This window comes from Pantherophis guttatus, chromosome 11, assembly GCF_059756535.1.
Source record: "Pantherophis guttatus breed Tessera chromosome 11, ASM5975653v1, whole genome shotgun sequence".
Lineage (NCBI taxonomy): Eukaryota > Metazoa > Chordata > Lepidosauria > Squamata > Colubridae > Pantherophis > Pantherophis guttatus.
Window position 1 is genome coordinate 17864064 of NC_142073.1, and position 27285 is coordinate 17891348.

At 39.6% G+C, this 27285-nt stretch overlaps 1 long non-coding RNA gene across 1 annotated transcript in view; it reads right to left on the reverse strand.

The window, feature by feature from the left end:
* The window catches only part of LOC148112292 (uncharacterized), a 159284-nt gene extending 132934 nt beyond the window's left edge, over positions 1 to 26350 (reverse strand). Inside the window, exon 1 of the long non-coding RNA XR_015729596.1 lies at positions 25884 to 26350. This is a non-coding gene — a long non-coding RNA (uncharacterized LOC148112292). The remainder of the gene's footprint in view (positions 1 to 25883) is intronic.
* Between the last annotated feature and the right edge of the window lie 935 nt (positions 26351 to 27285).

The window sequence follows — 27285 nt, forward strand, 5'->3', positions numbered from 1 at the left end:
AGGAAGTACCCGTGTGATTATCCCGTTGTTCATTATACAATATTCTCCCCAGTAAATCAGCACATTCTGGATTCAAGGGAAGAAATTAAGAAGGGATTCCTTAGATTGGGAAATTACACAGCAAAGGAATCCTCAGAACGTTGGAAAACATGTTTAATGGCTTAGGACCTGGTTATTTACGGGACCGCCTACTACCACCAATAGCCACCCACCGGCTGGTACGCTCTCATAGAGAGGGCCTCCTCCGGGTGCCGTCAGCCAAACAATGTCGACTGGCGGCCCCCAGGGGGAGAGCCTTCTCTGTGGGAGCACCTACTATCTGGAACGAGCTTCCCCCGGAGATACGGAGGATCCCGGATCTGCGCACCTTCTGCCGTGCTCTTAAGACCTTTTTATTCCACTGGGCGGGCCTGACCTAATCTTTTCCCTCTTTTTAATTATGCAAATTTTAATTGGTTTTTAAATGATTGGGGTGTTTTAATTTGTCTGGGCCAAATTATTTAATTCAATTTTATTTTGTTTTTAAATTTGGTATCTATGTATTTTTACTGTTTGGCTGTTCACCGCCCTGAGTCCTTCGGGAGTAGGGCGGTATATAAATCAAATAAATAAATAAATAAATAAAATAAATAATAAAACTCAGGACCATAGCAGTTTACACTTTCTGCCATTTCCAAGTTCCATTTGAAGAAATGTAAATTCAAGCATCTCTGACAGACGGCTGGTGTGTCACTCTTGGGATGTAGGTCATACTATCTTTTGTCATGTTTAAATTGGAGCTAGAACTTCTGACCACAGCAGGATGATTGGTCCTCCAGACGCCAGAATGTCTATGAGGACTGTGGAGCCCAGGACATCCTTTACAAGGAGTTTACTGATGGAAGACACCCACAGGCAGAGAACTGGTGTAGTCTTGGGGCAATGATAATTGAGAGACAGGAAATTTGGGGACAGCAGCCAGTTCGACTAGACTTCTTCCTGCTGCCTCAGGAGAAATGTCCTTCAAAGTGCCACCTCTCCTCAAGTGGCTGGAAGATGTTGATGACAAAATCAGTCCTGCTGTATCCTGAAGGTATCTTCTGCCTTGTCCTCCTTTCAGTTCTCCAGCATAGTTTATATAATTGGCAAAGAGAATGGTAGTACAACAAGAAAATCCAGCGCTACAGTGGTAGAGAATATTTATTTACCCTTTTCTTGTGTTCCTGATACTCCACCCACTCAAAACTGAAGTTTCGCTTTTTTAGAAGTTTATTGCTTGTCTACAGCAAGGAAAGCAAAGGTGAGAAGGATGGGAAGAAAGATTCAGCAATATCTGGAGGTCGCATGTTGATCATTTCTAATTATGGTTGAACTATTGGTCGAAGGAGAGGATATGGTGGGTTAAAAGACATTCCAGTTTAGAATCTATTGGGGAAACGTTTGAGATGAAACCTTTAGGTCTATATATGCAATTTCCCAAGGGAAGGTGAGTAGTCTGGTGAGATTCTTGTAGAATGGTGATCAACAATAAAGAAATTTATCTGACCCATTCATGGAGCTATTCTGCTTGCTTGCAGATTTTTATCTGCAATATTAAATTGTTTGCACTTCCCTGGGAAATCAAATCAGTACAGTAATACCAAGCACCTTAATTCAATCCAGCCAATGTTCATTTTCTTCTGTAACAACGTGCTAAACTTCTTGTGCTAAAACTCCCTTCGAACCATTCTCTTCCTACTGTTTTTATTATCTTTTAGGGAAAGAAAATGCCCCTTTAACATTTTAGCAGTGCTTAGAATCTTCTCTATTGGATTTTGATGATGATCTGTTTTTATTTTTACATTGAGAGTCAGTTGGATGCAGTGATTAAGGCACCAGGCCGGAAACTGGGAGACTGAGAGTTCTAGTCCTGCCTGCTGGGTGACCTTGGGCCAGTCCTGCTCAGCCCCAGGAAGAAGGCAATGGCAAATTACTTCTGAAATCTTGCCAAGAAAGCTGTAGGACTTGTCCAGTCAGTGGCCAGGAGTCAACACTCACCTGAAGGCACATATAGTCTACACACACATTTTACATTACATGTGACTATGATGAGTTAATAATCGCTTATTCGGTATAGTCAGAAATGGAATTTTATCAAAGAAAGAAACAAGGATCTATTCAAATTGGCTGAAATAGTAGCTCAATGAACAGAACATTTCTTGCATATATATATACTGTCTCATTAAAATCAGGACAGCATGAAGGAGCCAGGATGAAAAATGTGTCTTCCAGTGAAAATAGACACTACAAGGTTCAAAGAGCAGACAGTTGATGTAGGGTGACCAGATTTCTGGCAAAAGGTCCTTCCGTGTTATCCCTATACCCTCTGTCTGGCAGGTATAGCTTTGCAATAAAATATTCTCTGCCTTCTTGAGTATCTAACCGAGCCTCTTTTCCCCTTAATTCCCTAATAGGTTCTAAACTAAGGCAAGTTAATAAACTCCTCTTGAAATTGACAAGACCTTATTCAATTACACACTAAAGGCTTTTGCCTTTAGGGCTCAGCCTCCAGCATGATAGTGAAAAGGACCAGCAATCTTAATGTGTATTTCCCATTACTGTATGTGCCTGTTTAAATATAAATATTAAACAGTGTGCGTTCCTTCACCCCACCTCCTTCATCCTCCTTTCCAATTGTCTGTGTTCTCCTTTGCCTGTCCAGATATCTGGTAACCTTATTTTGTTGTACACATACAGATTACATAAAATGCTTTCACACTGCAAGCGAAGAGGTTGTAGATTCTCCTTTCCATGACCAACGTATAGGTGGAGTGACCTTTGTGTGCTTTTAATTTCTGGAACACCTTTTTCCGTTCCACCTTGATCTTGTTTATCTTGTTTTTACATATTCCCCAATCTGCCTTCTGCAATCTTGGGTATCTTTTGATTTAAATATTTTTTTTCTTCTTTCCTTTCCTTGTATGAACATGAAACATAACCCCTGGGCATGTCTTCTCATCAAGGACCTCTTTAGCCAGACTTCGGAGTTTCTGCTTTGCAACGTTTCCAAGAAAATGAACCTTCATGTCACAATGATTCTGTTCAATTCCCAGACTCTAAGATGTTTTTTGGGTTTCTATATATATATTACTGTCTGGGTATCTTCTCAAAATTTGTTCAAGTAATTCTCTGTCATGACATGTGGGTGGAAGGAAAAGATCATCTATTGAACTTTAGAGATTAAAGATATCTAATCTTGTATCTTGTATCTTGTATCTTATATATTGAACTATGGTGCTGGGGAAGACTCCTGCGACTCCCTTGGACTGCAAGGTGACCAAACCAGTCAGTCCTAGAGGAGATCAACCCTAACTGCTCTTTAGAAGGTCAGATCCTGAAGGTGAAACTCAAATACTTTGGCCACCTAATGAGAAGGAAGGACTCCTCTGCTGTCTTGTTCTTGTTCAGCCTAATGCTGGGAAAGAATGAGGGCAAAAGAAGAAAGGGACGACAGAGAACAAGGTGGGCTGGATGGAATCACTGAAGCAGTCAGCGTGAGCTTAAATGGACTCTAGAGGTTGGTAGAGGACAGGAAGGCCTGGAGGGATGTTGTCCATGGAGTTGCGATGGGTCAGACACGACTTCGCAACTAACAACAACAACAAATCTTGTATAAATACAGATAGCAACAGTTAAATGTAACTAAAAATAATAATAAATCAGAAAAACAGAATTTTCTCCCCACCTTTCAAAAAATGTTGACTGTTCTTCCCTTGCTAATGTTTGTACAAGTATGTAGAAAGCAATCCTAATTTCAAACAGTTGAAAATTATCTCTGGTTTCCTTTTTTCCCCAGGTGTTTCCTAGTAATATCTATTGTCAAGCTCAGTTGGCTGTTCCTTAAACTCTGACACCTCCTCAATAGTCCTAGAACTGGACATAAAATTAATTCAGAGCCTGCTTGCCTGATCCAAATGGAGCCTCATTCACCTGGCCAACATCAACTTTCTTTTCCTTTCTCACCAGCTTTGCCAGAGAATGACAAACTCATCCTGCCACCAGTCAACAGCAAGGGTGATCATCGGTCGAGGGCCAATGAGACAATTCAATGATGTGGTGAGAACTATTATTTGAATGCCATCTTTATGTCACTGTTAGTCTTCCCTTTTTAACGAGGCAGCTTCTGCTGAGTTCATCCGATTGGAGACTAAGGCGTAGTCTAAGAGGAACAATGACAGCTTCTTCCTATTGCATTTGAATATATCTTCCCCTTGGCAGGACATACAAAATTAACCTCCAGAGAGGGTGTGCCCATTGCTCAGAGCACTAATTCCTTGAGTACAGTAATGATATGCAAAATGGAACTAAGCCAGATGAGACACGGAGAACTCCAGCCTCTGTACAAGAATGGAATTGACCTCCATCATTTTGCTGGTAAATACTTCCCCGGCTTTTAACACCAACAAAGACCCGGATTGTGGGGGCAATAAGCTGACTTTGTATAAAAAAGAACACCACTTAGGGGGGCCCGAAAGCTAAGCAGGTATATACAAAAGTATGAACGCTATTGCTTAACGCATTGTAAGCTGCCCTGAGTCTCCAGAGAAGGGCAGCATATAAATCGAACCAATAAATAAACAATAAATAAATAAACAAGAGAAGCCTAATGGTCAAAGAAAGGAGTAAAGAGTGACTCAAGAGTTTATAAGAATTTCCATCTTTTCTTCTTTTCCTTTCTTTCCAGACTCTTCTGTTTAAGATCAAGCAGCAGCAGGAATGCCTTTGGAAAATAACCTATTAAAGAGGAGGATCAGCAGCAAAAGATGGAAGATGGAGAGCAGATAGCAGTTTGCTTATCTGTCCCACTGCAGTCTATTTCTTTCCTCCTACAAACTGTTGAAGCCCACCACTTTCAATAGACCACAATCCCACCCGCTTTTGCAGTGAGACTCTCAAGAATATTATCTAAGATTCCTGCAACTCTGGGGTCCCTGAGTCTTCTATACAGTTTTTTTTTAATTTTTTAATTCAAATTCAATTCAAATCTTTATTGCCAGTGCACAACATATGTACAATGAGATTGGTGGAGCTCCCTCAGTGCACTCCCTCAACATAATGCAAAACACAGTGAAGACAAAATATCCCTAACCCAATAAATCATATCAACAAACCACCCAATCCTATTGCACCAGTGTGAACATGTTACACATTGCACCGGCCCTGCAAGTCCATCATACTACATAGTTATGATGTTATTTCTCTAATCAGATCTTTAAATTATACTGATTTTGTAGCATTCACCGGCAAGCTGAGGACTATTAAATCAGAATGAGAGGGGACATCTCTGTAAATATATCTTATCATCTATGACAGCCAACCCCTTTAAAACATTTTAAGACACTACTTTGATGAATCTCATCTGAAAAAATTAAGAAACATGGTTAAACATTTTAAAAATCTTTAACTAGTGAATTGTCCATGAGGTGCTCCAATTTTTTTTAAATGTTCTTGCAAATTACCAATATTTTTCTTAACAGTACGCTGTCTTTTTAAAAAAAAAAAATACCCTGCTGTTAAAATCATTCCAAATACATGCCAATGCTAACAAAAGCACAGGAGTTTTAGATGTTGCTCATGCATCTGAATCAAATGAAAAATCAAAAGACATTTTAATGGCATGTACTGCCTTTTTGCAAAAACACTTGCAATATTACAAATGCCAGTGTTTGAAAAGGAAATTACAGTATATAAGGAGTACATTCAATGTTCATCTTAAAAAAATGTCTTGCCCCAAAAGAAAATTAAATTCTGCTCTAGGTGATGTCTGTCAGGTTTTATTCATCAGGAGGTCTGGACTACCTAGGAATCCTCAGAAAAAAAATCAACGAATTTCTAATAAGCAGTGGTGGGATTCAGCCAGTTCGCACCATTTTGGGAGAACCGGTAGTTAACTTTCTGAGCAGTTTGGTGGTTCTTTCAACTGGTTGTTGGAAGAAATCATTAGGGCAGAGAACCGGTTGTTAAATTATTTGAATCCCACCACTGCTAATAAGTAATATTTATTGAAAAAAGAGAAGATCAGAGGTGGGTCTGACCAGTTCTGGAGAACCGGTAGCGGAACTTTTGAGTAGTTCAGAGAACCGGTAGTAAAAATTCTGACTGGCCCCACCCCCATCTATTCCCTGCCTCCTGAATCCCAGCTGATTGGGAGAAAATGGGGATTTTGCAGTAATCTCCCCCTGGATTGGGGAGGGAATGGAGATTTTACAGTATCCTTCCCCTGCCACGCCCACCATGCCACGCCCACAGAACCGGTAGTAAAAAAATTTGAAACCCACCTTGGGAGAGGATGTGATAATCAAAGAACTGCTGTGTTTCAAGAACACATCCTATCTACAGAAACAGTGTTTAGACACCTGTGTGTAACTTTTCCTCATCACATATGAAATGGATAGATGGTCACTCTTTTGAATGGCCCAGTCTATTTCCATCAGTTCTTTGTTTCTGCAATGATTTCCTTCCTTCCTTCCTTCCTTCCTTCCTTCCTTCCTTCCTTCCTTCCTTCCTTCCTTCCTTCCTTCCTTCCTTCCTTCCCCTCCCTCCCTCCCTCCCTCCCTCCCTCCCACCCTCTACTGCGCTCTGTACTTATAATACCTTCTTGTGACATAAATTTATTTCTGACCTGCCTCTGGTGGCCCTGGGTCACACTCTCAATAAAGATTGAGTGCAAGTAATAGTTTTCTGGGTTTTAAATATTTAACGATGTCATGCTCTGATCTGTATATTCTTATGTACAGTCAACTGAAATGTCTCGCTCTTTCTCCAAACCAGGAACTGTTAGGTCTCCGATTGACAGATCATCTCTGCAGTTACTGCAGAGGTCAGTGGAGCAGACTTGAAAAAGCTAGATCATCTTAAGAGTGGTACAGATTCTTAATGTTAATATAGTTAATATAGTTGTCAACTCTGAAGTGAACCCAGCTGGGGCCATTTTTGGAGACTTCAGAGTTGCCACAATGCGAAGAAGGGATAGAGGGGGAACATAGTTAGATGGGGCAGTGGTGAAATCCAATTTTTTTTACTACTGGTTCTGTGGGCATGGCTTGGTGGGCGTGGTGTGGCTTGGTGGGTGTGGCTGGGGAAGGATACTGCAAAATCCCCATTCCCACCCCATTCTGGAGCCAGATAGAGGTGGTATTTGCCGGTTCTCCGAACTACTCAAAATGTCCGCTACTGGTTCTCCGAACTGCTCAAAATTTCTGCTACCGGTTCTCCAGAACATGTCAGAACCTGCTGGATTTCACCCCTGAGATGGAGGTTTTGTAGCCAAAACAAAATAGTTTCCTGTGGGAATCAAGGACATTCCAACAGGTGGCTGGAGAAAGGAGGAGTGAAATAACCAGGCAACTGGCCAGCACCTTGATTGGATAATGTGACTGATTGTTTTGGGGGAAGGGGGAACTTTCACTTTTCTAATCTGATGAAAACTGCGGGAACTTTCAGAGTTGGTTTTCACCAGTTTGTGCCAATATGATATCTCCAATAAAGCTGTTCTTTGAGGAACCTGCCTGCCTCAGAGTTCTGCTTTCTATGGGGCTGTTACTTGGAACCCTGACAATAGTATGATTGTATTTCTGTCTCTATTTCATTTATTTGTAAAACTGGTTAAATGCCCTCAGTTTAGTTCAAAATCTGTCCCTGTGCATTCGGTAATACCTGGTCATTCATTTCCCAAGTCACCTATGAAGTAGATAAATGTCAAAGCAATAAAGGCAGATAAATTCTTATTAGAAGGAATAGACATCTCCACGTGATGCTATCACTTCATTAGGTAATTTACCAGTAACTCAGCTCACAGATGATATCCTTCTTCTACACTGGGAAAAGCCAGAGAGAACAACCTTTTGCACATTTAATGAGCTCAGTGTAACAGTTCATTACACAGAACATTAAAGTCTTCGGCTTAAAACTAAAGAAACTGTGTGGCTTACAGGATGCTTATGTTGATTTAGCAGAGGAAGGCTTAGACTCAAATAAAACTCTAAACTAAGCTGTCATCATCATCATCATCATGCTATCTTCATGTTATAATACAGTAATGTTCATGTTATAACACAGTAATTCATGTTTCATGAATGGAAGTTAGGTTGGATGGACGGACAGCTAAACGTACTGTAGATATCCACTATTTATTGTGATGAATCATGCATGGAGAGATCACAGCACAAACCCTATGGAAATGAGATCTATGGGGAAAGTAAAGGAGCCGGAGAATCTCAAAACAAGATTAACCATCAGTAGATTGTCCAGATTTGTAGCTTTAGATGAAGACTGAAGTATTTGCTTTACTAAATAAAAGTACAGTTTGCTTATGCATGCTCTCTCAATGAGAGAAAGCACTGGGGAGATCAAGGCAGGGGAGGAAATAGAAATTTCAACATCTCTGGAAAATAACCTCTGTCCTTTGACAATGCCACCTCAAAGTAAATAAGCCAAAGGCTTTCTGTTTCTCCACATCTGGGAAATGGAATTTAGATTCTCCTTTTTACTCCTTTCTACATTCATTTCATACTTCCTGTTTTTGATGTCCTCTGGAAAGTTTAGAGGAAATTGGAGTACATTTTCAGTGCTGGAAAACAGAAAACATTCCTGAAGTCAATATAATATTAGCTTGACTTTCTCTTGGATGCAGACCTGAACTGGGTTGCATAAGGTTTAAGCCTGGGGCATTGAAACATATTTATTTATCAAAATAGTGGGCTCTGCAATCAAATGATACTACGCAGAATGAATTCTCCTCCTTTTAGTTTGTTTGATCCATTCCTCCACCTGGTTCCAAGAATATTTAAGGTTTCATTGGCTTTGAAGGATTCTGCTTTTTAAAAATGATCTGAAAATCTTGGAAGTTTTACCTTAAACTGTCTAGTGTGGACCTTTCATGTTTCTTAAGAGGTCCCTAAGGGGGCGTGCATAAGTGCATCAGCGTGCCTACTGTCCCTGTCCTACTGTCCCCATTTATATGTAATCATTCTATGTGTTTATGGCTATGTTTTGGCTATTTATATCCTTTTATTTGTGCCAAAAAAAATTTCATGTATCCATGTCTATGTCTATACTGTTATTTGTTTCCTTAAACTTGTTGACAAAAATAAATAAACAAGCAAGCAAACAAACAAATAGTAAGTTCGAATCTTGCCAGGCTCAAGGTTGACTCAGCCTTCCATCCTTTCTAAGGTAGGTAAATTGAGGACCCAGTTTGTGGGGGCAATAAGCTGACTTTGTAAAAATATACAAAAGTATGAAGGCTGTTGCTTAACGCATTGTAAGCCGCCCTGAGTCTCCGGAGAAGGGCGGCATATAAATCAAATAAAATAAATAAATAAAATAAAAATAAAAATAAAAATAAAAATAAAAATAAAAATAAATAAATAAAATAAAAATAAAGTTTAGAGATTTCACTGTACTGTCTCATTGTGTCTATGTGATGCTAAGACAGATAATAGATGATTGGTAGATGATAGATGGATGGATGTATAGGTAGATGAGTAGGTGGGTTGGTTGGTAGGCAGATAGGTAGGTAAACATTTAGGTAGATAGGTAGACAGATAGGTAGGCAGTTAGGTAGAAACCTAGATAACTAGATAGAATCACCATCAGTAACATGCTCACTGGATCCAGACTTAATACACTTTTTCATCTTTCTTTCATCATGTCTGTGCTAGAGAAATGACAATGCCATGGAAGATGGACATCGACCTGCCCACATATAGACATGGGCACCTCAGAACTAAACAAGGACAAGCACACTGTGCTCCATCCCTCAAAGGGTCCCCAAAGTCTCCTCTGAAATGTATTTCAAAAGCAAGCTCTCTTCCACTGAAGAGAATCAGAACTGCTAAGGGGGAAAAATAGTGCAAAGAAAAAAAAATCTTGGTAGAAGTGAAAGAAATGTCTTTAGCTGGAGAAGGCAAAAAGCTTTTGGAAAAAAAGCAGAGAGAGTTTTCTGGCTCTTGGTTAATAGGAAACAAGACTCCCAAAGTGAGCCTGGAAAGCGTGCAAACAGAAAACCCTATGCTAATGGCAATGCTAGTCTCACAGCCAATGGAAGGCCATTTATTTCCCATCCGCGTTTTCAAAGCTCAAATGTAATCCAGTTCCAGACTGAGCTCACCCTCCCTTCCCATGCACCACGGAGAGCGAGAGAAGAAATAGCAGTTGGGGGTGTCTACAAACTTTCTTATTTATTTGTCTCTTTTTCTGGGCAACAGAAGCAACTCTGTCCATTGAACGGTGGGTTTTGTCTGCCTCAAAGTGAGAAGAAAACAAAAGCAGCATTAAAACTGGAACGCTGTGGTCATCCCCGCACCATACCGGCTTGGATGACTCTCCGTCTATGCGGCTTTTTGTATTAGCACAACTATCAATAGTCTTCTTGTCCCGTGTTCCCCCACAGGGTTACATGAGTACTGTGTCATTCAATAGCATCCCCCTCCCTACCCCACACTTCTCTCTCCGCCACGGCCTTTCAATATACATTTATAGTCTTCAAGGATTGTTGTGGCATTATAATCAGTCATAATGTCCAGCGGTTACTGAGAGCTCATTGGCACATTGAAGTTGATGGCCCATTGTAAGCAGGACAAAGCTATTCTTGTTAAGAGCTGGATTACAAAAGGCAAACACAATGTATGCATTTCTTGGGGATACAAAAGATGAAAATAACACCGGGGGAAGAAAAGGGCGACATTCGGGGACCGAAAATGAGACCTTTGGCCTGGTGAAAGCACTCCTGACTTTTTGGGCCCGCCCTAGTGTTGGTGTGCAAGAAAGAGTGTGTTGGACTGAGAAAGAAATGGGTTTTTAATGGAAAGAAAAGGGAGGGAAAGAGAGAAAACATGAATGGCTAAAGGGGAGCAGTTCTATGCTCCATTCCAGCTCAAAGACAATCAAAAATTGCGGTCCTTCCTCATTCCTCAAAACAAATGCTATTCCATTTTTTAAAAAATGTTTCTGGAAGCTTTCTTCTTTACAAAGCAGATCTTCTTTCCTCTCTCTCTCTCCCTCCCTCCCTCTCTTCTTTTCCTCCCTTCCTCCTCTCTCCGTCCAGAGAATATTTATTTATTTAAATATTTTCAAAACAAATATCTCTGGTTCAAACATTGGGGAAATATTTTTGAGAAATTAGTGGCAGCCCATTAGAAATTTTTAAATAAAAACACCTACAGTTTTTCGGGGTATTCTGCTAATCCACTTTACTACTTAGATCTTAACTTATTTTCTTAGGAGTGTAGAAATGATCTATGGCACTTTTGCACAGAAGCACCCATACAACCAGTGCTGGGATTCAGCCAGTTCGCACCACTTCGGGACAACCGGTTATTAACTTTCTAAGCAGTTTGGTGAGCTGGTTTTTGGAAGAAATCATTAGGGCAGAGAACCGGTTGTTAAATTATTTGAATCCCACCACTGCATACAACCAATGGGCCAGAAACAAAGAAATTAAAAACCTACAATGGGGTATGTAAAACAAATCTCAAACCTCCCCCGATAGCACATTTTAATGGATTTTGAACAGAGGAATTTCAGCTGTATTAGTGGTAGTGAATTCAGAACCACAGAGAGTTGTGTGTTCTAGACTGCTTAACCAAACACCAGAGGAAAATCCTGTGTCTATCACAACCAACATCACCTTGTTGGTGTTGATCTGAGTTGCAGAGGAATTCCTCTGATTGGAAGAACGTCCTGCTGATCTGTTGAATCCAATGTGCCTTCTTCCTGCTCTTCCATCTATGAGACTTTATGCAAGTGACACGACATTTTTTTAAAGGAGGGCAGTAGTAGCTATGTGATCCACATTTGATGTGTACTGGAGGTTCAGAGTAAAATGACAATGTCAGGGTTCCAAGTAACATCCCCAACGAAATAAACCTCCGAGGCTTGAGGTTCCTCAAACTTCCATTTTATTAGAGATGCCATATTGGCATATCTGGGAAAACCTGAATCTGAAAGTTTCCAGGTTTTCCCCACCCAAAGGAAAGTCCAAGTCTCTTCCCCTGCACCCACAAGCAGGTCTGAAGGCCTAATGCAAAAGATGGCTTCCAGGCCTGACAGTCAGTTTCATGGAAGACAGGGTAGAAGTGTCCTTTCAATAAAAAATCTATTCCAAATTATTTCAGATTACTGAAAATAACCAGGCATTATCCAGATCCAAAGATATAGGTGTTTTAGCACTTGGATTTATGTTTAGAGTTGCTGGAGAGAAAAGAAGAGTGAGAATCCCTGAATTTCAAAGGAATGAAATGGTATTATTATATTGCTATCATTATTATTCCTTCTCTAATGTAGCAAGCAAGGTCATTAGAAATAGAGAGGTAATCTAACACTGGAAGAAAAAAGCAAGAAGAAAAAGGCTGCAAGGAATCCAGTTTCTAATGCAAAATACAGAACCAGAATCTTATTACTGATAGTTTAATTGATATTGTTTATGGATAAAACATCACCACTTTTTAACAAATACGTTCTACTTTCTAGAAAGTTTCTTCTAAAGTTTATTCAAAATTTTCTCCTTTGACTTTTACTAACTGCTTATCCTTTCTCTTAATGATGCCTCCTTCCTTCGTTCCTTCCTTCCTTCTTTCCTTCCCTCCCTCCCTCCCTCCCTCCTTCTCTTATCTGACAGATATATCTACATTATTTCCTTCCTTCCTTCCTTCCTTCCTTCCTTCCTTCCTTCCTTCCTTCCCGCCTCCTCTCCTCTTCCCTCCTTCCCTTGTCTGACATATATATCTACATTATTTCCTTCCTTCCTTCCTTCCCTCTCTCTCTCTCTTCCTCCCTCTCCCCCTCTCTCTTCTCATTTCTATTGATGAACAGCAAGATCTTCAACACATCACCTCCCCTCCAAAATCTAATAATTTTGAATTATATTTGCTAATGAGCGGGTTAGAGTTACATCCTAGATCTCTTTCCTCGATGTGCCAAATTTTTGATTTACATTTTACATTTTCAGTTTGGTTTCTCTCTCTTTTCTTCTCCCCTCCCCTCCCCATTTTTTTCTTCTTCCACCCACCCACCCACCCCTCTCTTCAGTAGGCTTGATATTTTTGAGATGTCTTTGTCATTGCCTACAGAATAATATGGAGCGCACAATTATAATGTCAAATAGATGTGCTGAGAGTTGGAATAATACTTAGCCTATTTTTCAATTTGTAGTCAAGTCCTTTTTGTGTAAATTCTGGCAAGCCTGTGGTCAGAATAGGAGCATTTTTTCCTGACCTCCATAATGCTTTTGTAGTTAACTGTAAATTTCACTTTCAAGAAAATGTTTCCAGAAAAGCAGTAAACGATGACAGCATTTTTTGCCAAATAATTTGGTCGGTGTTTGTTTATTTATCAGGGAAGAAAGAAAACATGCTGGAAAGGGGCCCTCATTAGTCATTTTTTGGCACTGCCTCTGTCAGAATCCTCAGGAGAGGGAGATGGAACTCTGCAGCAGAGCATATGGTTTCTGCATAGGAAGATCATCACGTCTCTAACTCTAAGTATAATTAACAATAAAATAGAGGGATTTCCATGGTTGGATAACATGAGCCAAGCCCAAGCTGAGATTTGATCTGATACAAAAAAAAAAAAAAAAAATTGATCTGCTTCAGGCAATTTTTTAGAGATCTGTCAAGGCATTTTGAATTTGGAGAACAAAACGGCTGTTATAGTAGATGCACATTTTCTTTCACCTCACACCATTCCTAAGAGGACTGTAAGGGGGCATGCAGAAGGGGACCAGCGTGCCTACTGTCCCTCTCCTAAGGTCCCCATTTTTTTGTACTCATTTCCTGTGCTCATGTCCAGGTTTATACTTATACCTGTTGTCTTGTACATGTTTGACAATCTAAATAAAATAAAATAAAACAGAGAATCAGGACCATTCATAAGGTTACAGCATAGAAGATTTATTCAGGCCTCTGCAGCAGAATCTGGTCAACTAATGGTCAGCACTAAACTGAAGCCGAATTAGGGTGAACAGAATTCAAGGGGAGCTGGACTGAGATCTTTGTGGCAACACAAAGATTCTAAATTGATGAGACATTTAACTCTGCCCCCTCAGCAATGCCTGCTCTTCTCCTACAGATGTGGGTAGATACCCAAATCCACATTTCCCAGAAAGAAGATAGTGAAGTTGACTTCTCCCACTCTGTTGAGCTTGCCAAGGATGTTTTCCACTGCTGCAGTTAATATTTACATTTTTTTTCCCAAGTGAGCACACTTCCAAACTTAAAAATGGGCAGCTTCAACCTGCTCTTTTGACTTTTTAAGAATGCTAAGTTCCTTAGCCTTTTGCATTTGTTTTCCCTCCATTGTGTCCGAAGTGAAACTAGAGGCATGCTTGCAAACTCACTACGATCCATCCTTGTATTAGAGAATACTTCACACATCTTATTCTCCTTCTCTTCTCATTAATATTAATTGGTAAAAGATTCTCTCCCCCTTCCAAGCAATATATGGTGGGTATTTCCAGTCCATGTCAATAGTACATTTCCCCATTTGTAAATTCATTCCATTCAAGTTCCATATGTGTATGTATGTACATGTGTGTATATATACATGTATATGTATCAGGGGTGAAATCCAGCAGGTTCTGACAGGTTCTGGAGAACCGCTAGCGGAAATTTTGAGTAGTTCAGAGAACCAGCAAATACCACCTCTGGCTGGCCCCAGGAGTGGGGAGGGAATGGAGATTTTGCAGTATCCTTCCCCTGCCATGCCTACCAAGCCATGCCAACAGAACCGGTAGTAAAAAAAATTGGATTTCAACACTGATGTATATATACGTGTGTGTGTGTGTGTGTGTGTGTGTGTGTGTGTGTGTGTGTATGCATAATGTGTGTGAGAATCTATATATTCTCACACACATTATGCATGTCATACATATATAAATATGTATTACTCCAATGTATACACTTCTAAATATAATTCATCACCTCGTATGCATTTCAAAACACTTTTGAACTTGGGGTGTGATTGTTATCTGTTAAAAATTACATTGCGACACATAGAGAGTGTATTACCCTCACATTGTTTTGGGAAGGTGTAGGCCAGACAATGTGTGACAGAATTCAAAATGATAACTTCTGGCATCCTGAAACTGAAATCAGAAAAAGATTGAGTTCCGAAGTCATCAGGGATTCAGATCAGGCCACCAGCAGTGGCCTAATTCTAGACTATTTAGGGACCAAACCCAGAACTTCTATCAAAAACATAGTGCAGGAATAGAGTTAGCTTCTGCCCTCAGAGGACAGTATGTTTGAACAGAGGAATGAGTACTGAAGGAACATTTGAGGTAGGAGAAGGGGCTGTGCAGCTGTTTCTAAGCTCTCTTATTATTTTTAACCATTTCTCAGGAGCTACATTCCGAACAAATCGCACATGTGTTAAGGTCAAAAATAAATCTTATTTAATGTCTTTAACATTTAAGCTTCACTGAAATTAAAACTGAGATAATTTTCCCTCAGTCATTGCCTTTTTGTTTATTTGCTTTATATTTTGCATCTTCTTAGAAAGCGCAAAATCACTCACACAGGATATGAGGCAGTGGTGGGATTCAGCCAGTTCACACCATTTCGGGAGAACCGGTTGTTAACTTTCTGAGCAGTTTGGTGAACTGGTTGTTAGAAGAAATCATCAGGGCAGAGAACCGGTTGTTAAATTATTTGAATCCCACCAATGATATGAGGGATAGGTCTCCTCCTCTGATATGTTTGATATGTTATTGGATTTGTTAAAGCCACTCAACTCCAAGACATTGTAAGATGAACTGGACTGAGAAAAGAATGGCTGGGTCAAAGCCACCCTAGATCCCCACACAAAACCACTTCACACACGGAGTCTCTTTTTCCCTTCTGAAGCCATAAGCATTCTAATTTGATTTCAACTTTTGGAAATATTTTTTTTGCTTTGAAGATTTTAGCATTGGGTTTTCAAAGTTGTGAAGCTTTGATATGGTGGACAGAGACGATGATAGACTTCAGGGTTCTTACTAGAATGCTTAACCAGGCTGGGACGAAGGGAAAAAGTAGTTCTGAGACCCAAACATATAGCCAGTATTCCAGCCTTGTTTGGTTCTGAAACATACATGTTCCAACCCCTGGATTTTGTACAGTGCATTTTCCTAGCAATGTGAGAGTCATAATTCTACCTTTAAATATAACTAAATAATAAAACTGACTTGAACCTACTCATTTTAGTCAATATCATAATGTTGATTTGCAGAGCTTTTCTATACAGAATTAGTTCTGACTGTGATCACTATGAATAGAGACTATTTTATCTTTTGTTGTACATTTTTTCCTCCAAAATTTTGTAGTCTCCCTGGTTTTCCGTGGTCCATGGAATCCCAGAGGATGCCTAGAGGACACATTTTGAGATCAGAAATCAGGAATAGGCCAGAAGGCTACAGATTGAAGGAGTAATAGGATAAAATGAATCTCAACCTCAAGGCACCCCTACAACAATGGAGCGTGTTAATAAAGATCATCAGAAGAATTTTTAATAAATTCTGTAGCAGGGGGTGCTGCTTTATTATGGGATGCTGGCCATTTCTTCATAATGGTAATTTTCCCCGATCATTATTTCACTATATTGGAGAAGATAGATCTTTAGATGAAAATGTTCCTGAGAATTCCATATTTTACCCTAATCTCAAGGCATTATTTAAACCTATCCCATTTATCTGTATAAGCATATTGAATCCTAGTGTAAAATCAAACTCTAAATTTAAAAAAAATCCCTTTCCTGGGTGGGCCCATTTTCGAAGAACAAAACAAGAATCTTAGATAAGCATGTGAATGATAAATTCCCAAAACTTAGCCCAGTATATATATGAACTGCTCAGTTTTCAGTGCTCTTCCCCACATCTTGGACTTAATAACTACCTCAATGGGCATGACTCATAAAACCAAATAAGCAGAAACAATGCCACCTTCCCACTGGCTTCTGGAAACATAAACAATAATAACATAAATATGGCTTACCGAAGACTTAACTAAAGCACAAAGGAAATCTATATTTTGGTATAAACAGTAGTTGTTTGCTGATGTCATCAGAGCAGCTTAACTTTGAAGACCTGAGAATGATCCCATTATTGTATAGACAAAAGAGATTCACTCTGTGCCATTTTGATTCGGTACAGAAAACGCTGGCTCTGATCCAGTTCTAGAAGCCAGAAAATAGATGGATATCATGATTAGAGATCTGAGTTCGATGGAGTTTCCTACCAATTCAGCGGCATCAGGATCAATACAAAGCATCTCCCTATTCTGCAGAGGGTTTTTTTGGTTGTTGTTTTTTTTAATGTGAAATCACTTTTATATTACATAAAAGCTCCCCTTCCCCAATTTCAGTTTCACACTATAGAATTCGAGGGGTCCTTAGATGCTTTCTGAGCTTGGTTGTTTTCTCGCAGACATTTCGTTACCCAAACTAGCTAACATTATCACTGCTAGTAAGCAGTGGGGTTTGCTCTACATTTATATTCTACTGGCTTGCCCTGTCAGTCCCCTTTCAATCCTGAGCTACATATATTCTCCTTTATTGGTGCTATAGAATTTATTAAAAAATATTTTGATGATCTTTATGAACATGCTCCGTTGTTGTAGGGCACCTTGAGTTGAGAGGTATATTTTATTCTGTTACTCCTTCAATCTGCAGCCTCTCTGGCTATTTCTGATCTTAAAAGTTTCCTGTAATATCCTCTGGGATTTCATGGACCAAGGAAAACCAGGGAGACTACAACATTTTGGAGGAAAAAAAGGAACAACAAAAAAACAGAATAGTCTCTACTCATCAGTGTTATTCAATTTTTTCCCCTCCTTTGGGGAAAAGAGCCTGGAAGCATGTTTCTTTCCCATCATCAAATTGAAGATGTTCTACTATCCTGTCATGTGGCTTTTATATATAATGAATCTGTGAGGAAAAAAATATGTGGCAATCAGGGATTAGTTGACCAGGATATCACCTCTCCACCTCACAGTCAATTTTCAGAAACAGCTTTCTGATTTCACCAACTATTGATTTGTTTTATAATGCAAAAATCAGATTCATCCACTTACAAGGGGGGGGGGTGGTGGTCAATTATTTTATAAGCTTTAAAAGGCCATTTTTTACATTTGTATTTTTTAATAGCAAATATAGCAGTATTGGAATTTTTTGATCAGTCATATGATCACTCCAAAAACTGTTTAGGAAAATTCACAAAAGGTGTATTTCTCTTATATAAGAATGGTAAGGAATATTGCAAAAAGGAGGTCTACAGATTTATTTTGGATGTGAGAGGATGTAACAGGGCAGGGCAGGGGAAAATATTTAGAAATAGTTTCAAGAATGCCACTTTTGGAAAAAAAATACTTTGAGATGCATTTCTAGCAAATGTTAAAGCTGAATACACGTAGGATTAAAGGCTGGCTGGACATAGACCACTGTTTTAAGCAGTTGGGAAGTTCTCGGGGAGAAGATTATGAGGACAATTAAACCCTTCCATCATGTTCCTTAGCATCTTATAGCCAAAGAATACAGGTGGCCTCCTTAATAGTCATAATTGGTTTAAATTCAGGAAAGCTATTTATTATTCTGTAAATTCATTTAGCTATTGAATTAAATTCCTTGCTCAATACAAGAATCTAAATTAAAGCATTCCTAAGAAATGTCTACCCAGTCTTTGCTTGAAGATATCTATGAAAATATATGAAGAACAGTTGCAGGAATTGGATATGTGTAGCTTAGTGAAAAGAAGGACTAGGGGTGACATGATAGCAGTGTTTCAATATTTGAAGGGGAGCTGCTTTCAACACTATTCTCCAAAGCACCAGATGGTAAGACAAGAAGTAATGGATGGAAACTGAACAAAGAGAGAAGCAACCTAGAACTAAAGAGCAATTTCCTGGCAGTAAGAACAATCAACCAGTGGAACAACTTGCCTTCAGATGTTGTGGTGCTCCAACACTGGAGGCTTTTAAGAAGGGACTGGACAATCATTTATCTAAAATGGTATAGGGTCTTGGAGGTTGGACTAGAAGACCTCCAAAGTCCCTTCCAACTTTATTATTCTATACTCTGAAAAGTGAGCCCATCAACATTCCACATTGTTGGCTCAAATGTTGAATTGTTTGCCCAGTTGAATAATAGAAAATGTGGTGGCAATGAATTTTATAAATTAACTACAATTGACCTGTTATTATTTAACTGTGTAATGCTTCATATAAAAGGAAAGCAAAAACATTCAGCTTTGAAGAGATTAGAGTATTTTATGGGATTCCTTGCAAAACTAAGCAAACTTAGCAAACACACATGAACAAGCACGCAAATACAGGCATACGGTACATTCAGCTCAGTGGAGGGTTTGTTGTAAGAAGGCAGTGTAGTTACAAGATAGGACTGGAATTTTCTACTTTTTTTCTTTGTTAGTTTGAGGATTGTGGGGAGGTGTTTTCAAAAACAATAAGTTTATAAGAAAAAAAATTAAATTAAATAAAAATGGGAACGTTGAGTATACATATGATTAACAAAATAAATATACACTAAAATCATGCAGTTGAAAATTAGCAGGGCAATCTTAAGTATTTGGGGAGGAGAATAAAACACAGAATTAATGTACTGAATTGTCCACTTCTGTCATAATGTAAGAAGAAGTGCAACATACAAGCGCTGTAATCCTATAAATACCAGAGATAGAACGTACTCCCTTCGAAGTTTGTCTGGGCTTGTAGCCCAATTGTAATAAAGCATATAACTTTATGTTAGATTATCAACTAAATGGGAAATAATTTCCAGCAAAGAATTTTAGGTTGCAGAGGCTCTGAGTGATTAGTAACAACCCGAAGTCTTTTTAAATTTTTTTTGGTGTCTTCTGTTCTTTCTATGTGTGAGGTGATAGTGGTTAGTATTTATTTATTTGAGCTATTACATTATCTAATTAGTTACATATCTAGCTGAAGCATGACCTAGCCTGAATATTTAATTTGTACTTGTTTGAGCATTTATCTAATTAGATGACACGCCAGGTCTACACAATAAGAAATACTGATTCTTTTAAAGAGTTGCAGGAAATTTATCAAATGGAGGAAAAAGAAGAAAGATTCTAGTGCAGTGATGGCTAACCTTTTTGCCGCCGAGTGCCGAAAGTGTGTGCACCCATAATGCAACATGCGCCCGCACCCCTGCGCATGCGTGTCCACATCCCGTGTGTGCCCTGTATGTGTGTGCGCTCCCACACATGTGTGCGTGAGCCCCGTGCATGTGCTCAACCCCATGCATGCGAACGCGTCTCCCAAATGCACCCTGCGCATGCACAGCAGAGACCCCAAAACCGGCTGGCCGGTGGGAGGCGCATGCGCATGTGCATGTGGGGCATGAGTTGGGGCGACAGCTTGCGTGCCCGCAGAGAAGGTTCTGTGTGCCATCTGTGGCATGCATGCCATAGGTTCGCCATCAATGTTCTAGTGGCTTGCTCTGACAGTATGGGTCGGAGTGGCCTTAGAGATTCTTTGGTTGGGCTGTTTACTGTTGGCTCTTTGGCAATTTCTTGATTGGGGTCTTGTTTGCTTGATTGTTGCCCTGATGCTAACCTTGGAATTAATCTATGCTGATCTGAGTGATGATTGCTGGTAGAGGTGTTTGGGTCTTTTTGGCTGGTTGATTGTTTCTTTTTGCATAGTCTATAGATGTCGTCAATGTCTTTGTGTCTATTGATGACCTCACCAACATTGACAGGGCAAGCCACTAGAATATAAACTGACAGCAAACTGCACTCCTTACTAACACTGATGATGTTACCTAGTTTGGATATTGAACCGTCTGCTAGAAAACAAGCAAGCTCAGAGAACACCAGTTATTTGAAAGTAGAGCAACTGCATTGTAATGATATCATTTTATTTTTTAAAAAATTCTATTCTTAGAATGAATAAATCAAATACCATTGCATAACATTCTCAGAGACTCTTCCCATCCTGCTTACAATCTTTTTGGACTGTTGCCTTCTGGCAGAAGATACAGAACAATTAAAACTTGGACCACACGTTTTCTGAATAGTTTTTATCCCAGAGCTATAATTGCACTCAACAATGAACTAAAGGGCCACCATCAGTGAGCTGTTGGACAGCATTACTTGGTCTGTGGTGTGGATGTTTGGGTGGTTGAGGGGTGGGGAATTTGTGGTGGGTGGGAGTGTGTTTGGGGATTGTTATGCGTGTTGGACCTGGTCTTTGGGTGTTAAGTGAATTTCTTTGTATGGGTATACTGTGTATACATGTACAATGACGATAAAGTTATTTATTTAAATACTTTTTCCGCTAAAGTCTCAGATGTAATGTTATGGGTCTGCCCTGTGTCTGTTATGTAAAACTGCCTGATAGCATGTTAAATGATTACTGCTAAAGAACCAGAGAAGTCCCTGTGCTGAATCTTTATGCAGTGTCCCATGCAGTGCTTAGAGAGGGCTGTAAAGCATTGTAAAGTGTTATATAAGTCTAAGTGCTATTGCTATATGTCCTATTAATCACTATCTTGTGTATGCAAATCCATTTACATTACACAAGGAGCATACCTCAGTGGTTTACTAGAATGGGACGTGCAACAGCATGAACATTTATTCTTACACTGGAACCGTCATCCAGTATCAGGCAAAGAGGAAATTAAAATACATAGCAATTAGAAAATGAAGTCAGTTCAGTTTGGCATGGAGGCCAAAGGAAGGAGATGAAGAGAGAAAGGGGGACATCTCACCATCCATCTATTTGCTACATTCCACCATACTAAATAAATACTCCTTCACACACTGAATCAGTGTCAAACCTATTCTGAAATTAAATTCTGATACAAACAGGTCTGCTAACTCTTTGAACCAACCAATCAAACTTCTGATCACATAGATTACTTTATATTGCCACTTTTTACATAGCAGGAGACCTTTTAGTGTCAGCCTACTATGCTTAACATAAGCAAAGATAGTGGAAGATAGGGTGGCACGAATCCAGTGGCATAGACAGTGAATGGAGAATGACAACAGTATTCTTCACTAGGGTCTCTCCAAAAGTTGGAGATGGTACTGCATCTATTCCTTCTTAGGGTTACTATCTTTGTAATTTCTAATAGTAGTAGGAAAAAAACTCAAGTATTATTGTAATATATTCCTTATCTTAGATTCATTCCTATTTCTTGAATATAGGGAGAATTCTTAGATAAGATGCCAACAATCTGTGTTTTGTGTTTTATCAGGACAGCCTTACCTGCTGTTCTTTTGATTCAGACAAGTACACTACCCCCCCACTTTCTACTGAATCTAATTAATGCACAAGTATGCTAATTTCATTTGCCTGCGGCCATTAGTGAGATACCTGAAATCGAGATGTTGACATCTTTCGCAGGAAAGGAGTGCTCCATGGTGATCTGTGACCAAATTGGATTGCTATTCTTTCTTTTGCATTTGATATCATTAACCAAATGAAATCTTCAAATCACACACATCTATTTCTTAATCTTCTAATAGATTAGAACTGACCTGCCCAGTCATCTATCTGGAGCAGAATTTCTGCATCAATTGGTTTCATTGGAAAGATTTAGTCCACTCCTCATTAATCAATAGAATTCCATTTTGTTTTCCCCTTGCGTGAGCCCCACTACATTTTCTACTTCATGCAACAGGCAGCTTTTTGCCCAGATAAATTATTCCCATGTGCTTCTTGGTATTTTTGCCTTAAAGACTAAGCTGCCATTGAAATTATTTGCATGCAATCTTGTCTAGACAATCAAACCCAGCTCTGATTATCCAGTCATGAAAAAGTTGGAAGCTACATAGTCCACAAGGTGAACATGTGAATACCTAAAAACAGCCTCCTTCTTTCCCTTATAGATTAAACAAAGAAGCATTCAAATTTTAGTTTCAGAAGAATGAAGGGCAGTAATGAAGGGCGGGTGGTTAGGAGAACTGGTGCCAAAAATCCCTGCCCCTCCCAATGCCCAGTTGAGCTGCGCAATCATCAGAGGCTTTTTTTTTTTACCTTTAAAAGCATTTTTTCTACAACCTCTTCGGCCAAAAAAATGCTTTTAAAAGTAAAAAAAAAGCCTCTGATGATCGCGCGGCTCAGCTGGGATCGTCAGAGGCTTTTAAAAGAAGTTGTAGAAAAAATGCTTTTAAAAGGCTCTGACAATCCCAGCTGAGTTGCCTGATCATCAGAGGCTTTTAAAAGCATTTTTTTTCTGCAACCTCTTAAGGTTGTAGAAAAAAATGCTTTTGAAAGTAAAAAAAAAAAAAAGTTGGCCATGCCCACCCAGTCACATTACCCCCACCACCACCAAGCCACACCCACAGAACCGGTAGTAACAAATTTTACATTTCACCACTGGGCAGCAGTTTTTGACAGTGTAAATCTCAATGACTTTCTGAAAACAATTTGATTAAATCTTCAGCGAGTGAAAATGGGGGGAATAACTGACAGATTAGCCTGCAGGAACCGTTGGTGTCTGAGACATCCCAGATGGGATTGGGTGAGCAAACTGTAGAATTCAAGGGAACCCAGTAAGGCTTTTCAAAAAATTAGGTTATATTCCTTTGTAAACACTTCCCATATATTAGTGAATGGTGCTTCCCTTACAGCTCTTTAGACCTAAGAAATACTCTTCACGTTTAGCAAAAAGTTAAATTAAGGACCAATCTCAGAGAACGGCAAGTGGGGATCTTTTGCTTTCATTTTCTTTGGCGTCTGAACAAAAATAACCATACACAGGAACGAAGCTGAGTGAAAAAGTGGGTTTTTCCTCTTAAGCTTATCCTTGCCGAGTGGCTTATAAGAGACAATAAATTCAGTAACAAGGACCAGCTGTCTGATTTGGTTACTGTATATTGAGGAAAGGTCATCATTGGAGTTCCATCTGTGCTTTCTCCCACTTAACAGGACATCTGATCATAATATGATTCTAAATGAACCCCATATGGGAAATGTATTTCTATTTCTGTTTCAGCAGCAATAAATATTATCTCAGGCCAGTTTCCCCCCGAAAAATGATGAAAAAAAACTATATTACAATCCTTCCTTCCTTCCTTCCTTCCTTCCTTCCTTCCTTCCTTCCTTCCTTCCTTCCTTCCTTCCTTGCCTCCTTCCTTCCTTCCCTGCCTGCCTCCCTGCCTCTCTTTCTTCCTTCGTCCCTTCCCTCTTTCCTTCCTTCCTTCCTTCCTTCCTTCCTTCCTTCCTTCCTTCCTTCCTTCCTTCCTTCCTTGTCTCCCTGCCTCCCTGCCTCCCTCCTTCCTTCCTTCCCTGCCTCCCTCCTTCCTTACATCCATCCATCCATCCATCCATACACACAGATTGCATAGATGTTTTAATAAATGGTTAGACAGGAATGTGATGGTGACCAGGGATTTAGAAATATTCTCAAAGAATTACATCAACTGTAGCAACTTCAGAAGTAAGAAAGCAAACGTAGTTGTCAAATGGCAATTTTTCTTAATATGAATTTCTGAATCCATGCCATTCTGGATTCCAATATCTTGAGTACTATAGGAGATGAATGGGAAATGTATTGCTTTGCAAATGTTGGTTTATAGAGCCCAGCAACTATTATCCTTGGACACACTAGCTGAGATTGATGGGAATTGCTGTCTGGAGACACACACTTTTCCTATCTTTCCTAAAACATGAATGTTCCACTTGTAGATTAAGTTCCACAAGGAGGTTGGCCCAGATCTAAAGTAGACTAAGTCTTTGGTGCTACCATTGTTAGAAAAATTAAACAAATACAATTTTAATAAAAGAAATAGAGAAGAAAGACTGATGAAATAAAAAAAATGAGGGGATGTAGGAAAGAGAAGGAGAGGAAAAATGAAGAAAGTAGGAAGAGATGGAGGAAGGAAGAGAAGGGGAGGAGAAGAGGAAAGGTTGTGGTAAAATAAAGGAGGGTAAATGGTAAAAGAGCAGCCCCAAACAACTAAAAATGAAAGTTAAAAGATGAATGGAAAAGGATGGATAAAAGATTGTACATTTAAATGTGTTTATGAGAAATAAAAATAAAAATAATTTTATTTTAAAAATAAAAAGAACTAAAATGATATACGAAGAAACAATTTTGAGAACATTGAATATAACATGGATTATAAATTGCTAGACAAGGAAGTAAAGAAATAAAATATATACGACTGGAAAGAAGAATATAGAAATAGTCTGATTAATAAATGAATTGTATTGTTTAAATGAATAATTAATTATAAAAGGAGGTGTTTAAAGATATACAAGGATGGAAAATAAAATAATGTGACTAAAATAGAAAAATGTATGCTTATTTTTTTCTCTCCTTTACTATCCTGCATGCATCTGTTGTGAACCAGAGTGGGCTTCTCTTTCTTTTGCTTTTACTAATGTGCTTCACACAGAAACTAGTTGCCTCCAAAATAGCAGATTTTGCAACACCTGATGCAGACCTTCCCTTATCCAAGGCAACTTCTTCCTCAGAGACCAGAATCCCCTGCCCAGTTGAATCATCATCATCAGAAACAGATGAACCTACTACCTTGGTGCCCCTATTAAATTCAATAAAAACACTATAAATATTACACAGGAACACACCAAAAGCATTATGTTTATGGTCCACAGATCTCACTCTTCCAGAGCCAACATTTGTCCATACTGCCCTTCTCCTGAAGGGTTTTTGTGGAAGAGGGGGGCTGGTAGCGGAGCTGCTCAATAGTTGAGTCACCCACCTAATTAGGGTCTCAAGAGCACAAACCAAACACTATAAACAAACAATCTGTTCATGTAAACTAGCAATCTGCATACAAACAAGACAATATCCAAACTTAAAAAGAGTACCACAAAAGCAGCTGCACAACAAGCATTGCACTCGACCAAATCAGACATCCTAAAAATAAAATTGCAAGAAGCCCTTACCATGGATGAACAACTGCTGTTTTCAAGGTACTGATGCTTTTTAGAATACTCTTTTGCTCAGATGCATACTTTCGGTCAGATGCTCAAACAATGAGTAGCTTCAAGAGTTCACATAGTAACTTCACAGAGTAGTAGTTGCGAGCAACTTCTGGTGCTATGCAAGCGCAACCAATGACTTAGTTCCCAGGCCACTAGCTTGATCCACTGGACCAAGCCTTCGTTTTAGTCTATTGAACAACTCCTTGCTCTCCCAGGAACCTCTGGTGCTAGGCAAATGCAACCAGTGATTACCTTGGTCCACTGGATGAAGTCTCAGTTCTCTTCAACTCACAGTGAGCAACTCCTTGCTCTCTCAGGAACCTCTGGTGCTAGGCAAATGCAACCAGTGATTAGCTTGGTCCACTGGATGAGGTCTCAGTTCTCTTCAACTCACAGTGAGCAACTCCTTGCTCTCTAAGCTCCTTGGTCTTCCATCTAGAACAGAAATTAAAAAGAGTGGGTGAACTTGAAGGCAAAGAAGGAGAGGAAGGGGAATCCTAAATTATATTCATATTTGAATGTGGAAGCAAGCGTGGGTCATATATGCAATAACTACATGCCTTTCAGCCCCATTCCTAATATAATAGTCAGTAAGGGAAAGCAATCCGCTTGTTTGGGGAAAAAATGCACTTTTTGGATTCCTGTTTAGGAATCATAAATCATATGCTCATAAATTCAGCTCTATACAATTTCATTCTTGATATACAAGAAAATGATACTTGGCCATCAGGAATAGACCTGCTACTTGAAGGATGGAAAATGGGGAAAAATATTTTTGGGCAGTAAAAACCCAGCCACTAGGAACACCTGTTATTCAAGATCCAAAATTACAGTTTTTTGTTGTGGTTGTTATTGTTGCTCAATGCCACACATTCCTATAGACCAGTGATGGCTAACCTTTTTGCTATCACATGCCAAAAGTGGGGGGGAGCTGGGGGGGGGTCAAGCACGCACATGCCCACACCCATAATTCAATGCGCCCCACCCCTTGTGCATGTATGTGCGACACTCCCCCCGTGCGACCCCGCTTTTGGCACCCAATGGCATGGTGAGCCCAGTAGGCCCATTTTTTTGCCCTCCCCAGGCTCCAGAGGCTTCCTAGGAGCCTGGGGAGGGTGAAAACGGCCTTCCCCACTCCCCTGGAGGCCCTCTGGAGGCCAGAAACGGCCCGTTTCCCGACTTCCAGTGGGCCCAAAAGGCCCAAAAGTCAGCTGGCCAGCATACACATGTGGGCTGGAGCTGAGCTAGGGCAATGCTCATGTGCCCACAGATATGGCTCCGTGTGCCACCTGTGGCACGTGTGCCATAGGTTCACCATCATGGCTATAGATTCTGGGAGATTAACAATACATTATAAACAGAC